Raw genomic sequence first — 15,861 nt, 5'->3', positions numbered from 1 at the left:
CTTCTGTTATTTATTAGTTTTGTGTATGATTAATGTATTAATTATCCTTTTATCTATTATGTAAAAAGTTTTTAATCGTTAAATAGATATTAGTAAAAATATTGTTTTAGATCAATGTGATAGATATATGTAATTGATAGGAAAATTTATATGCATGAAAATTACAATTATATTGATAAATATTATATTGATAAATTTAATTTGATCGTTAAAATATTAAGTATTATATATAATTTCCTGAAAGGAAGGTACTAACTCTACTATAAGCAGTGTTGAGTGCTGGGCTTTTCTATTCTATGTGGCCTACGTACATTATACCCGAACCGGACCATAAGATCCAACTATCAAAGCTTATTGTACAATACGAACCCTGAACCGAGTCAGGTATATCATCCTATGTAGTTAGTTTTATTTGCTTGGGGAACTAATAAGAATAAAAAAAAAAACAGTAAATTTAAGGTTTTTTGTAAAAGGTTTTACGATGTTTGTTTCTGAAAAATAAAGAGGCCATTACAAATCAACCCATATTTGCTTTCTTTGTTTTATATATATATATATATAATTTTTTACAACATTTTACAGAAGCTCATCTGCCTTGTTTTTAATTAGTGTGGATTTTCTTTTCTGGTTAAGTCTTGTTCTATTCTTTTTAATCTTTTTAAACCAATCCATCATGATTTTTTATTTGTTGAAAGAAAACAAAAATGATCTCGTATTGAATTTTAACCGGTTCACCTTAAATTAGATTTATAATAATAAACCAAACAAACAATCTTTCGATTAAATATGTTAACCGAATTTCAAAAAAAAAAAAACACTTGCAAAATTAATTTGTAAATGAGATTTGTTGTGAATCCATTTATTAATTCAATTATTTTTTAATTATATAATATTTACTTTTATTATGTAATTTATATATAAAATTGGGCTTCAAAGTTTTACCTAAGATTAGCTTAGTTGTTTTATTGTTGTTAGTATATTGAACAATTTGCGCTTCTGGATAATTTTAATATAGCTTTAATTATGCACTTAAGCATTGTTGCTGGATTATATTTCTATGAATCATATGATTACGATATGTTTTGTTCAATTTATGAGTTTGATTATTTTTCCAATTATGCTACCAATTTTATACATATTACTTAAATTTTAGGTTTTTATATTATTATAGAAAATATTATTTCAAATCAATGTTGTTGTAAATTTAATTAATTAATAATCAAAATTTATTCTCTAAATTAATTATGAAAAATATTCTCTTTAATATTATATTTGTTTAATTGAAAACTACTTTTGTAAAATGTTTTCAAGAAATTTACTAAACAATAGAAATTAAAAAAAATCCAAACATTGAAAAATATCATTTTTTTTCTTCAGAAAATCAATACATTTTCCAAAAATCATTTTTTATAAAATTGCACCAAACTATTAGGCTCGAAAATACCAAGAGGAGGTGAATTGATATTTTAAGAATCTTCGCAAACTTTTCTAAATGATGAGGAAAGGGAATAAAAGCTTGGACAATTCAATTTATAATAATGCGGCCCAATTACCTACCTCATCTATTTTAGCTTTCCACAGCTAAAGATATCTTTAATTCACTACTAGAATCAATATTTTTCAAAAAGAAGATATAACCTTTACAAATCTTCATCATTTTCATAAGGTTGAGATAGAGCCTCCCCCTAGTTTTTGTGGGGAAAATAAAACCCTTTTTAGCTTTTATGGCTAAACTAAAGCCTTCACAATTTACAATTGGTGATATGAAAGAGTGTAAACAAAGAGACCTCTACAAGGTATGTGTTTACAAAAGTTAAGTTCTTAAAAAACTGGAATGATAGAGATAAAAGATCTAACAATAAGCTCCTAGAGAATATTTACAAGAGAAATAAAATAGTAAAGATTTAAACACTATTTGTAACATCTCGTTTTCAGTGAAATCGGAATAGTGATTTCGGGACCACAAATCTGAGTCAGAAAGAAATTTTATTTTAATATTTTTGCATGGTTTGCATTATGATAGGAATAATGAATGAAAATTTCGTTAGGAAAAATTTTACCGATTTCATATTTAATTGATAAAAGGATCAAATTGCATAAAATGCAAAAGTTGAGTTCTAGTAGCTAAAAGAATCAAATATCTATAAAATTAAAAATTTGAGGTCCTTATATGACAATTAGACCATTAAATGGAGTTAGTAGATATTTATGGTGATTCATATATGAAAAAGTAGAAAAAGAAAAGGACTAAATTAGAAATAGAAATAATTAAATATGATAATAAACTAATATCATCTATTTCATCTTCATCCCCAAATTAAAAATACATGGAAACCCTAGCTAAGAGAAAGTGAGCTCAAGCAAGTTATTTTGGTTCAATTAGGTATGAATTCTTGTCCCGTTTTTAGTAATTTTTATATTTTTGATATCGTAATAACCTAATCTAATCGATTTTGGGGATCAATTTGCAAAGTTATCAAAGTATTAAAATTTTACCATGGATGAGTATGTTGAAAATTTGAAATTTATGGTAGAAAATGAAAGGTTGTTGATAGATAAACAACTTTTGTAAAGTGAATTTTAATGAAATTGTGATTTAGGGACTAAATTGTAAAGATGTAAAATTCACGGAAAATTTCTAATTTTTGTGAATTACATGGACTGTTATTGTTATATGAAAAATTCGGCTAGGCTTGAAATAAGGATTAAATTGCATAAATTTCATTTTTCGAGCCTAGGGACGAAATCGTCATTAATTAAAAGTTTAGGGGAAAAATGATAATTTTGCCTAGGATGTGAATTGGATTGAAATTAATATGAATTGTATTAGATTGAGTTAAATTTACTCATATAGATCCGGATAGACCTAGTACGGAATTGGATCGAGGAAAACAAAAAGTATCGAATTAGTAGATTCTCGTATACAAACAAGTGTCGAGGTAAGTTCCTGTAACTAAATTGTGTACATTTATATGTTCGAATTAAATGTTATAAATGTGAATGTTGAATTGTGTAATTGTTATTTTTATGAGATTAATCAAAAATCTGATAATGCCCGATAAATATATAAAATCCCGTTTGGATACATGAAATTCGATTGGATACAAGGCTCCTATATTGGTTGTGGTCTTGCATATGTTGTAGACACACCACAGTTCAAAAGAGCACCCTGTTATTTGCTCTCTTGAGCTTCCCGTTATATAGTTCTTGCAAGCTTCCCGTTATAGCTCTTCGGAACGTCCCGATAGGTCGTGATCCTACATATGTTGTGGACACACCTTAGTGCTTATGAGTATCTTGTTATAAGGCTCTTCGCAAGCTTCCCGTTAATTGGCTCTTTGTGAGCTTCCTGAAATGGCTTGCTTGAACTTTCTGATATATGGCTACTCGAAGCTCCCTGATTAATGAGTCTTCGAAGCTACCCATTATAAACTCGCACGAGCTTCATGAATATGACTCTTATGAGTTTCCTATTTTATCCCGGATAAGCTTCCCGTTTATGTGCTTTATAAGCACTCCTGAGTATGAGTTGATGGATTTACTATATAATACACATTGTAAGTACTGCCTATGTATTCATCAAGATTTCAAATGATTCAACGGGTATCTTTTCGATAAGGGATAATATGAATTCAAGGTGAAATACCATGAGAATACTTGATATGCAAAATATGGTATGTACTTGTTCCTTGGAAACTTGAAATGATAAACACATGTATGGAAATGGTATATTGATGAGCTTATCTATATTCCTTAGTAATTATATGAATTTACATACTAACATGCTTGATGAGGATTTATGTGTGGTTAGGCTATTAATTTTATTGATTTGGACGTACTATGAATGTTTATTTAAATGAACATGATTGGTAAGTTAATTTCCTGTTATACAAACTTATTAAGCATTATATGCTCACTCTGTTTATTTTCCTCTGCTTTATAGTGCTCAGAAGCTCATAAAGGTTGGGAATCAATCGAAGCATCATCACACTATCCTTTAACTTAATTTGGTATAATTAGCAAAACTACTTTTGGTATAATGGCATGTATAGGCTATGTTAAGCCAAAACATTGTAATTAGCCATGGGAATGGCTAGTGATGATGTTTATAGACATGAGGTTTTATTATGTTGCTATGAGTATGCATGAAGTGGTATAATAGGTACAAGCATATTTAAATGAATGTTTGATCAAAAAGGTAAGTTTGAATACTTAAATACATGTGATGACATATTATGCATAAGATTGGTTTTGGCTTGGTTTTAATGACTTGAATTAGTTGGTGAATGTATTCAAATTTTGTTATAGGTTGATGGAAAATTTGGGTGAGAAAGGTGGCCTTGAAAATGGCCTATTTTCATCCACACGGGTAGACACACGGGCGTGTGTCTCAACCGTGTTTGACACACGGCCATGCGCACGGGCGTGTGGTTTGGCTGTGTGTCCCCTGCATCCTTAAATTTGAGAAACAAAATGCCCAGGTATTTTCACATGGGCAGAGACATGGGCGCGTGTCTCAGCCATATGTGACACACGACCTAGCACACATGCATGTGTCTTGGCCATGTGACTCCTGCACCTACTTAATGTAAAATTTAATTTTCACACGGGCGTGTGGCTTGGTCGTGGGACCCAAGTTAGTAGCTACCCTAATTTGAACATGGGTTGGGACACGGTCGTGTGCTTCACATCGAATGCCCATACAGTCTGAGACACGAGCATGTCACTTGGCCGTGTGAGCCATATGGCCTGGCCACATAGGCGTGTGTCCCCTACACTTAAGAAAAACTTTGAAATTTTACGAAAAATTCTCTGATTCTCGATTTGGTTCCAACTTGTTTCTATTGCATAAATTGGGCCTCGAAGGTTCATTTAAGGGACAATATGATTGATTATGTATGAAATCAGATATGAATAATAAATGATAAGATTTAAATATATTTGATCTGTAAATTTTGGTAAAGCTTCATAACCCTATTTCGGCGATGGATATTGGTTAGGGGTGTTACGCTATTCTCTTGATCTTGATGCTTGGATATCTCTCTCTCGAGTCTTGAAGTATATTTATATAAAGAAACAAGTTTGTAGACGTTTATGACCATTGAGAATGAATTCTAGCCATTGGAGCATTTATTTTGTACATTTAATACAACCTGCAATAGCGTGTCTCGAGACATAAAACCTTTGTTTCAAGACATGAAGTTACCTTATCAGTTTTGTAGATTCTGGTTCTTGTGAAACTGGAATTTCAACACTAGGTTTGTGACAGCCCAAAATTAACCCTAGTCGGGAAGTGGTTTCGGGACCGCTAAACCGAGTCACCGAAAGGTTTGAATGTGATGTTTATTGTCTAGAATATGTAATCATGAATGTGTGAAAATTTCAAGCTTCGATTTAGTCGATTGCATGTGAATTTAGTCAATAGGACTTATATGAGAAAATTTTAAAATGTGATAGGTCAATGCATGAGGACCTATTAGTGCATGTGGAAGAAAAAGGGGACTTGCATGTCAAATTCCCCCTCCCTAATATGTAGTGGCCGGCCATGCTATGGGTGGAAACATGTCACCAACATGTTGTGTTAGTGATGTATGGTAAGGAAAATAAAATAATAAGCATGATAATTAAATAATGAAAGGAAGGGTGATGGAAAAAAAAACATGGTCTCACCCCCTTGTTGCCGTGAATTGAAGAAAGAAAAAAAAAGTGTTCATTCTTGAACATCCTTGGCCGAATAGAGGAAAGAAAGGAAGGGGAAAAAGCTTGAGAAAATCGGCTATGGTGGTTTGCTAGACTAAGGTATGTTTGATATTATTCTTTGAGATTCATGTATATTTTAAGTTGTAAGTGAAAATCTACCTAGCCATGGTTCAAATTTTGTTAATTGATGGAGATGATATTCGGCCATGAATGTTACATTCTTGGTTGGTATTTTGATGTCTTTGGTGATGAGGTATGAAGATGGTTGATTTTGAGTGTTTAATAAAAAGGATGCATGAATTATTGTTAAATAATGGTCGAATGTAGCATGATTAAAGATGTGAATAAATTGAAGTTAAGGAGGTTGTCAATGAAAAATATGAGTTGGATGAGGCTTAAAGAATAAAAATCTAGGTGACTAGAGGTCAAGGACATTCGGTCATAGGCTTGTATGCTAGCAAAATCGGCCAAGTGATTATGTGGTGGAAATTAAGTGTTAAATGGAATGAAAATGATATTATATGGGGGTATGTATATTCGGCCATATGAGTAGATATATAGATGATGTTAAATTTGATTATGTATAATGGGCATTAAGATGTGGAACTTAAGAAATTAGAAGTAAATGAACTTGATAGTATTTAAGAGATAGAGGTGATAGATTAATGTTGCACATTCGGCTATGGTTAGGCATGTTGATGATCTTATCTTGATTTAGATAATTAGGCATAAAAGGGTGGCAAAGGGGATGAAATTGTCGAATGATTAGTTGGGTAACAAAAGAAGCATTCGGCCATCCCTTGAGAGCTTGTGTGATGTTGGGTTTAAAATTAGCAAAGGTAACTTACCTAATGCATGTGCATGGGTGATTAGATTTTGATGATATGGTAGTTGCATGAGGTTATTAGCCGAATATACTAACATACATATACATGTGAAATTGGATTGTAAATATTTGGCAAGGTGGTTAAACTAGTTAAATTATTGATTAAGCTCAAGGAGTTAAAGGAGGTGAATCGAGCAAAGGCAAAGAAAAGGTCATCGAGTAGCCGAGTTGGAACCGTCTTACCCAACACGAGGTAAGTCATTAAGCATGTAGTTGGTATTATTTCAAATGGTCATAATGTTTATGTATTGATGCTGAATGGAATGAATAAATATACATATATATATATGCATGTACGTATGTGATGATGAAATTGTTGAATGAAAAGAAAAGAGGTAAGATGTACTGAGTTGTTGATCTCGGCACTAAACGTGCGGGTATAACCACTTATGACCATGAGATTGGCGCTAAGTGCGCGGGATTAAATTGTACAGCACTAAGTGTGCGATTTGACTATGTTGCACTAAGTGTGCGAAATGAATATGATGCACTAAGTGTGCGAATTGACCATGCGGCACTAAGTGTGCGAGTTTGACTATGTAGCACTAAGTGTGCGATTTGATTACGTAGCACTAAGTGTGCGAGTTGATTATATAGCACTGAGTGTGCGGACTCAATATACATTCGTGAATCATTATGGACACTATGTGTGCGACACTATTGAGTCGATCGCGGACAGCGGATCGGGTAAGTGTCTTGAGTACATGGCTAATAGGTGCTATGCTTATACTTGGTGTTGAGCTCGGTAAGTTTGAACCTATGTGACAGCTATACTTGAAGTCACGTACATAAAATTTATCGTAGGATGGGTGAAAGGCCGTTTAGTCGTTTGATTGTAACGAAAATAAATTGATTTATGAAAATGCTTCAATGTCCTATTGATGAGTATATGGAATGTGAATGCATGAATTGATATGAAATTGAATCGATAGGTTGGAGGAACTATGGTATGGTTCGGAATGGATGGAGTAATTAGCCTCGTTCCATTTTGTTTTCTCTTGTGATAATGTTATTGATGGATGGTAGTGCATAGCTTATGACTTACTGAGTTATAAACTCACTCGGTGTTTCCTTGTCACCCATTATAGGTTGCTTGGACTCATCTATTTTTGCGGGGTCAGGCCGTCATCGAAGTCATCACACCGGATAGCAAGTTTTGGTACTTTCTTCTTAGTTGGCTTAGAAGAACATTTTGGCATGTATAAGCTATTACGTTGTGTTTGAACTTTGGCATGTAAAATTTAAGCCATGCGAAGATGGCACGAATGTTCGATTGAGTTGGATCAAGGGTAGGCATGAAATGGACCTAGTTACTTTCGTAACAGATGCTGGCAGCAGCAGTGTCATGAGATTGAAAAATCACTAAAAATAGTAGGAGTGGAATTAATTGATGAATAAATTATGTAATCGAAGCTCGATGAGTCTGTTTTCATGAGGAAGTAACGAAAAGATCATATGGGCAGTATATTAAGAGATAATCAGATTTTTGTGGGACAGGGCCAGAACGGTTTCTAGATTCCCTGCTCCGACTTTGGAAATTCATTATAAATTAACCAGAGATAATTAGGGGTCGTACCATATATGTACAGATTCCTCTCTGAGTCTAGTTTTCATAGAAATAAACGGCATCAGTATTGAAGCCTCGTGGAGGGAGATATCCAAGTCGTAATGGGCAAAGGTCAGTGTAGTCGACCCCTGCAACATGGGAGACTTTGACTAATAAACTGTACTAATTGGCCCGACCAAAAATTCTAGAAAAAAATACATAGATGGGCACATGAGTTTAGTTTCTGGGAAAAATCACGAAACTGATTTTCGAGTTACGAAACTCAAGATATGATTTTTAAAACGGCTAGTACACAGATTGGGCAGTGTCTGGAAAATAAATTTTACAAGGGGTTAAAGTCAGTTAACACCTCATGTCCGACTCCGGTGTCGGTTTCGGGTTCGGGGTGTTACAAGGTTAAACTTCCTCTGAATCTTGAGCGTTAGCTTGCTCCTTTTCAGCTTCGATGGTGTTGGGCTCTACTGTCTTTCCACTCCTCAATGTCAACGCTTCGCAATGCTCCTTCCCCCGATTCCTCAGATTCTCTATATCACTAGGCAAAGCACCTGGTGGTTGGTTCTTGAGTTCATTTGCAAGCTGGCCTATTTGGTTTTCCAGGTTTTTCAATGTAGCTACTTGGCTTTGGATTAAGGCATCATTCTTGGCCATGTATGTCTTTAACAAATTTTCTAAGCTATTGGATGATTCAGTATGGGTTGATTTCTGAACTTGTTGGGAAAAACTAGGCGACTGGGCTAGTCTAGGTTGGGCGTAAGTGTTACTGGTTCCAGCCCCTTGGTTACTCCAGGAAAAATTGGGGTGATTTTTTCACGATAGGTTATAAAAATTGGATTGCAGTCCTTGCTTTCCTCGATTTTGGTTCTGGTTACCTATGTAGTACATGGATTTTGGGTTTGATGGACATTCTTCGAACAAATGTCCTTCCCCATAATAAACACAGACTATATTTTCAGATTGGGTTAGTGGTTGTGCTGCAAAACTGTTAGACGCATTAGTAGTAAGGTTTTTTAACATTGAGGACATTGATGATACCTTAGATGCGAGTGAAGTAAGAGCGTCTACTTCATATATTCCAACAACTCGTCTTCTTGACGCTGCTCGATTGGTTGGCCATTGGTAATTGTTGCTGGAAATCCTCTCAATGATTTCATAAGCCTCATTATAAGACCTGAAAAGGAGAGCACCATTAGCAGAAACGTCCACTACCATCCTTGTGTGAGCATTGAGACCAATATAAAATGTCTCAAGTTGGATGCAATGTGGGATTCCATGATGAGGGCACTCTCGTAATAACTCTTTGTATCTTTCCCATACCTCATACAATGACTCATCATCCATTTGTTGGAAGGCAGTGATCTCGTTCCTCAACTTAGCATTCTTTCTAGACGGGAAATACATCATAAGGAATCTTTCTGCTAACTCTTGCCATGTGGAAATTGAGTTCGGTGGCAATGAGTTCAACCAGGCTCAAACTCTGTCCCTCAGTGAATATGGGAACAACTTCAATCGTAATGCATCTTCGGGTACTCCTGCTAATTTGAAAGAATCGCTCACCTCCATAAACAGTCTTAAGTGTAGGTAAGGATCTTCGGTAGGCATTCCACTGAATTGGCCCACTGTCTGAAGCATCTGGAACATGACTGGCTTTAGCTCGAATTGTTATGCCTCAATTTCGAGTCTCCTAAAATCTGGATTAAGATCATTAAATACTGGCACGGCATACTATCGTAAAGCTCTATCCCTATCATCAGCAATAAGTATAGGATTTTGAGCAGGGTTTGCTCCATTTCCTTGGATCGAATTTTCGGAGTTCATATCTTTGGTCTTTCTCTGATTTGCTGGTCTTCTTCGCTGTCGGAAAGTTTGTTCAATCCCAGGTCTACAGGGAGTAGGTCAATAATTCGGTCAATACTCATAAACACCTGAAATAACCACAGAAAATTAATTCAATTAAAAATTAAACAGGAAAAATAAACTAAAATGTAAAACTAACAAATTCACAAATAATAACTTTTTAAAATAGTCCCCGGCAACGGCACCAAAAACTTGGAACGACGGAAGTGTGCAAGTGTACACAATCGCAACAAGTAATAAAGTGACAAGTAAATGTCGAGTTAGCGTACCAACAGGGACTGTGAAAAGGATTATTTATGAATGCAATTTAAAACACTTTGGTGTAGAAAAATATTTTGTTCTAAAAAGTGTGATTAAGAAAAATAAGGTTTTAAACTAAATAACTAAAGAAATAAATCTCAAATGCACGATTTCAAAATATGATTTAATCAAGATGACATAATTGTGTTGATTTAATTACATTTCTTTAACTTAGAATTATTAAACTCATGCTTATGTTGTTACGAATAAATTCACGGCAACTCGGTAATTTGCTAACTTATGAACATATTCACCTACACAAAACCATTCATCCTTTAACATATCCCTATGTTAATTCAAACGATTAAACAGATTTTAATAAGAAAACATGTTATGGCACATACATACTCGTTAAATTGAACTAATCTCTTGCATATCCCTATGTCAATTCAAATAATTAATTAAATCTAATAAGCACATAAAAAACTTTGTGAGGTAACAAGGTATCCCTAACTTGAAATAGTTTTATCACAATAATCTTGCAAGTTATGCAAGGCAAGTGTATCGCCAGATACATTGCTAATTTAACCTTCAACTACCTTAGAAGAATAAACATGCACTGATTAAGTATTGCATCCATTAATTACAATTTCAATCCATTTAAATAATTTATTCATTAGCTACCTCACAATTGTACTTGAAGTATAATTTAGGCATGATTTTACTTAATCAAGCATTTTACCGAGGCCTATAATAGCATAAACACAATTTTAATAATTTAAGTAGATGAAATGCAATCAAACCAATAAAAATTAAATTCAAGCTAAAATGATTAAATTAACCATTCCAACAACATCAATATTCATAGATATGTTCATCATAACAACAACAAAAATTAAAGAGATAGGGAACAAGAATCAAATCCGGTGTTTTTCTGTGTCTTGACTAGGTTGCTCTTTCTTCGTTTTTTGTTGTCCTCACCGATCAAGGCTTCTATGAAAACTTCAATGTTGCTTCAAAATGGCTGAAGAATAACCCTTTCCCAAGGGGAGAAATAGGCACAAGAGCAAGGGACTTGAAATGGAAAAATGAGAGGAGAAAGTGAGGGAGGAGCGAAGAGATGTGAATGAATTGAGGTGTGCTTTGAATGATTAGCCAAGGGAGGTTTTTATAGCTGAATGTGGCAGCTAAAACTCACTAAAAATAGAAGCCAAAGAGCCACCCCATGGCCGGCCATCTATGTGGCAAAGTTGGTGGCTTCAACTTTGCTAAATATCGCTTGGGGCAAATCCATAAAGCCACCAATTGTGGAGGGGCTTGAATGCAACTTTGACAAGTCTTCAAGGGCTTCTTTGCAAGCTTAATTAATCAGATAATAGGCTGATTTGGGTCAGCATATTGATGGTTTTGGACTGGCCAATCCTTGGCCGGTTCAGTTCAATCGGTTCGGTTCAACTGGACCAGTTTTTCCATAATTAATGAATAATAATTTATTTGGCCCAAATTAAATTGGGTATAAATTAAAATTAAATATATTATGAATTAATATACATAATTGGACCATCTTAGGCTGGAAATTAATTCATCTCGATACTTCAAATTGCTTCTCGGTTTTGTACTTCTGGCAATGTCTGTCGAGCCATTTTTCGCCCTTTGTGAAAATCTGTTGAAAATAACCAAAATTCATCAAAAATAATTATAAAATTAAATAAATTTCAACATGTTCATATTTTAAGTGCACTTTAATTATTTTATAAAAATTAATTATTTTTCGACAAGAATTTAACTGAATTCGCATGAATTTAAGTTAAAAAGGGTATGAAAAAGTGTGTAAATTTTTGTGTTTCCACATCCCCAAAATTAATTCATTGCTCATCCCGAGTAATGCACAAATTTTGAAAATAATTTCTCGGAAACACCTTTGAAAAATTCCTTCAGAACAACATTTTTCCCAAAATTATGAATTTAATATACTTGTGCTCAAAGATAAGAAATTTGAAAGTTATGCTACTTAAGTATACATATCGTTCAAATTAATCTAAACAACTATTATGATAGCAAAAATTAGGCTAAATGCTTCCTAATAAAGTCATGTTAAACCTTACCAATGTGATTTTATTTCCTTTATTCAAGATTAAGCTTCAATCATTAAGTTTAACTTATGTTTTCATATGTTGTACGTAGCAATTTCTCTCCACTAATGTAGGTAGCATTGGAACTTCTGAATCAATAGGTCTTTAACAAAGTTGTAACGTGGCTAGGCTTAAGAGTAGGTAAATGATAGATAAATTTAGGCTTTTAAACCCTAGACTCAACTTGCATCGGACCTTCAAAATAATTACCTTCAATACCTCAACTTTCTTTATTTTGACATGCTTTTTTGTACATATTATTTTAAGAACTCATTTTTTTTTAATTTTAAATTCGAGCTTTTTGTTGAATGTACTACAATTTTAGAGCATTCGATACTTCTTTTCAACTCCCCCAAACTTATTTTTAAAGAATACTTCGAATAGTACTAACTCTAGTGTTTGGGACAATTTTAAGATAGTTAAGAGTGATGGCTAAATTTGTAGGGGTTCAAATAAAATTAGGCCATATAATCTCAAAGTTGATTTTCAAAGGATAAAAATTTCATCATTGTTGGCTTGAAAGGCTCAAATGCTCCAAAAAAAAGTTGCCTAAATCATTTTCAATGTTCCATGCTTCTTAGGATTTCGCCTCGAGAAACTACTAAGTCAATTCTAAAGACTTAAACTTTCATGCACGCCTAAATTTCGTAAGGAACTAAAAATTTATGGTACGATTTGCATGCTTTATTAGAAATACATTCATATCATTATTAAACTAACATAATAATTTATTGAAATAATAGAAATTTATTTATACTGAAGTTTAGCATACTTAACAAAATTTCAAATTATTGAACAAAATATACCCTAATCATAATTAAAAGAAAAATTTTATTCTGAGTGGAAATAATTCAAATTCAATTTTTCGGTCCCCCTACTTAAGATGAATAATGTCCTCGTTGTGCAAACTGAATAGATACTATACACCAGGTCGGATTCTAGAAAGAGGAGATGAGTCAAATTGACTGCTTAAGTACCAAGTTCTCTCTAGATCCAATCCTAGACATATATATACCTATTGGCACACTTTATACTTTGCGACTTGTTCGAATTTTATTTATGATTTTCCTCTCTTATTCTGCGAAAATAAAAATTCCTAATTAAACCTAATCCTAAAATGACCTAAGAACAGAAATAAAATAAGGTTAAGATCCCCCATTTTATTTATTTGCAAACCTTTCCGAATTTGACTCATCTTTTGCTCCATCATTATTGCCTTTGCATGAATCGCTTCGCTCCTTCTTTGATAATGTACTCTATGGTTCAAATATAAAATCTAGAAACTCAGGCACAAAAATAAATGGGTCATTATAAATTTTCTTAATAGCACTTCTCATCGAGTCATCCCTTATTTTTGAGTATCTCCAATAAGCTTGTTGCTATCATTGCATATGCTGCATTATGTCCATCGACTTTGACAGCTCATCTCGAAGATCTGGGCTAGGCGGTTGACCTCTGAACATTGAGGTTTCGTCATCAGGTTCAACTTCTGGTTCCAGTGGTTCCACCTTATCAGGGACTTCAGCCGATTGCATTAGTTCGATCTTTGTGGGATATTCTTCCTCTTCTTTGGGATCCTCACTTTCTTCAATTCGTTGCTGTAGAATAGAATCTCTAGCTATTCGATGGAGGTTCCAATCTATGATTGTGCCTTGGGTATAGCCTGTCTTCTTTACGTTTGCAAGAATTTTAGATTTCAAGCACACAATTGTTATCGTAAAAGGAAAGTAGGCTGGGCCAGAACGTCTAACGGCACAAGTTCGCATCTCTCTCAGGATGATTTTTCCCACATGAATGGTTTTCCAGTTAAGATCGAGTATAATAAGACCATTCGCTCTAATGAAATTGTAGTCCCATGTGAGCTAGGCATAAGGTTGAAACGGATGAAATAGAACCATACCTTTGTGAGTGGTGTTAGATATTCTCTTTGACAAGTGTGGATTCCTTACTTTGACACAATCCACTTAGAACCTAGGACTGTAAGTTCCTTAAGAATCTCTTGCAAATTTTCAGGCTTTATATTGCTCATCAAGGAAGAAAAATCACCGTTTTCGAAATCAGGCAATTCAAAGAACTCATTAATAGCATTTGAAGTTATTGGTACCTTGATTCTGCGAACTGGAACTTCTGTCAACTCGCTTGAGGTTAAATTCGCATAGAACTCACGAACTAGTTCCTTATCCACACTAGGTCTCTTCTGAAAAAATAATTCCCAATTGAGGGTTTCAGCAACTTGACGAATACATGCCATAAAATCTTTGTAGTTGCTCTCTTTCAATGTAAAAACTTTCTCTGGATGCATCTATTGGTTTTTGAAGATAATCTCGTATCTTGCTTTGGCTTCTTCACAATGGAACTTGTTTTGTGTTTCATCATTTTGGATGCAGGCACGAGTTCTCTTGCGAGGCATGATTAACTTGAACAAAAGATGGAAAAAAATTATTTTCTCAAAAATTTAATTAAATAAAAATTATTAATGATTCAATAAATTGAAAAATTAAATAATTAAATAAAATTAAAAGTTTAGGAGAAAATTCGGTCTTACCACCATTTTTTTTAGAAATCCTAAAAAATAAATAGTTAGAAAGCAAAAAAGGTCAAATGGAAGTAGGTTGGAGGATTTGGCTAAGGATGGGTGAGAGGATGGTGCCGTTCGGGTATGTGAGGTAGTAGTGCACAGCAGGCATTGGGAGTAAGCAGCAACGTATGCAGGCTAGGCTGGATGTGCGAGCCGTGTGTGGATCCTCGTCGAGCAGACTTAGCGTGAGCACACGCGGGACCTGGGCGCAGTTAGCAACGCGCGGGACGATTGCCTGGTGTGGGCAGCAGCACGAAGCGCGCATTACAGTGCGCATTGAGGGCTGGTGCGCGCGAGGTGGGCTTGTGGCTTGTGACGGAGCTAGGGCTGCTAGCCGAATGTTTGCTTTTCGGCACTTGAAGGTTTTTGGTGCTTTAGGATTTTGAATGATGAATGATGAAGAATGTGGTATTTATAATGAAGGGAATAGGGCTTAAAGTTGTATTCTTAGAGAAATTTAATAGCTAAAAACTCTAAGTTCTAATTCTAATCTAGGTTAACAACAATTAATAATTAAATATATGCATATTAAATTATTAACGCTATTAATTTATTTAAAAATAAGATAACTAATCCTAACTCTAGATAAAGTTGATAATAATTAATATATATTATAATGGATATAATTATATATTAATAATTATCATCTTTTTTTATTAAAAACATTTATTCTAGAAGCCTTTTGAAAATATTTACAAAAAAGGCATCTAATTTTTATTATTTACAAAAAAGAGCAACCAAATTTTAAAAAAATTCAATTAAGTCCCTATACTTAATGAAAATTCGAAATTAAGTTGCGATTTAAAACTTGGATCAAAATTGACCCTTTTATTTAAAAAACCAAAAATTTAATTTTATTTAAAGAATAATTTCTCAGAAAATTATGTTAAAATCAATTCCTAGG

At 33.8% G+C, this 15,861-nt stretch overlaps 1 non-coding gene across 1 annotated transcript; it reads left to right on the top strand.

Moving 5' to 3' along the window:
- The first annotated feature begins 9,417 nt into the window (after positions 1–9,417).
- LOC121204188 (small nucleolar RNA R71) lies at positions 9,418–9,524 on the top strand. Its single transcript, XR_005899117.1, has one exon. It is a non-coding gene; the product is annotated as a small nucleolar RNA R71 (small nucleolar RNA).
- Positions 9,525–15,861: the final 6,337 nt, after the last annotated feature.

Source organism: Gossypium hirsutum, chromosome A07 (genome assembly GCF_007990345.1).
Source record: "Gossypium hirsutum isolate 1008001.06 chromosome A07, Gossypium_hirsutum_v2.1, whole genome shotgun sequence".
NCBI lineage: Eukaryota > Viridiplantae > Streptophyta > Magnoliopsida > Malvales > Malvaceae > Gossypium > Gossypium hirsutum.
The sequence above is the reverse complement of the archived record's forward strand: the minus strand, read 5'-3'. Positions and strand labels throughout refer to the sequence as shown.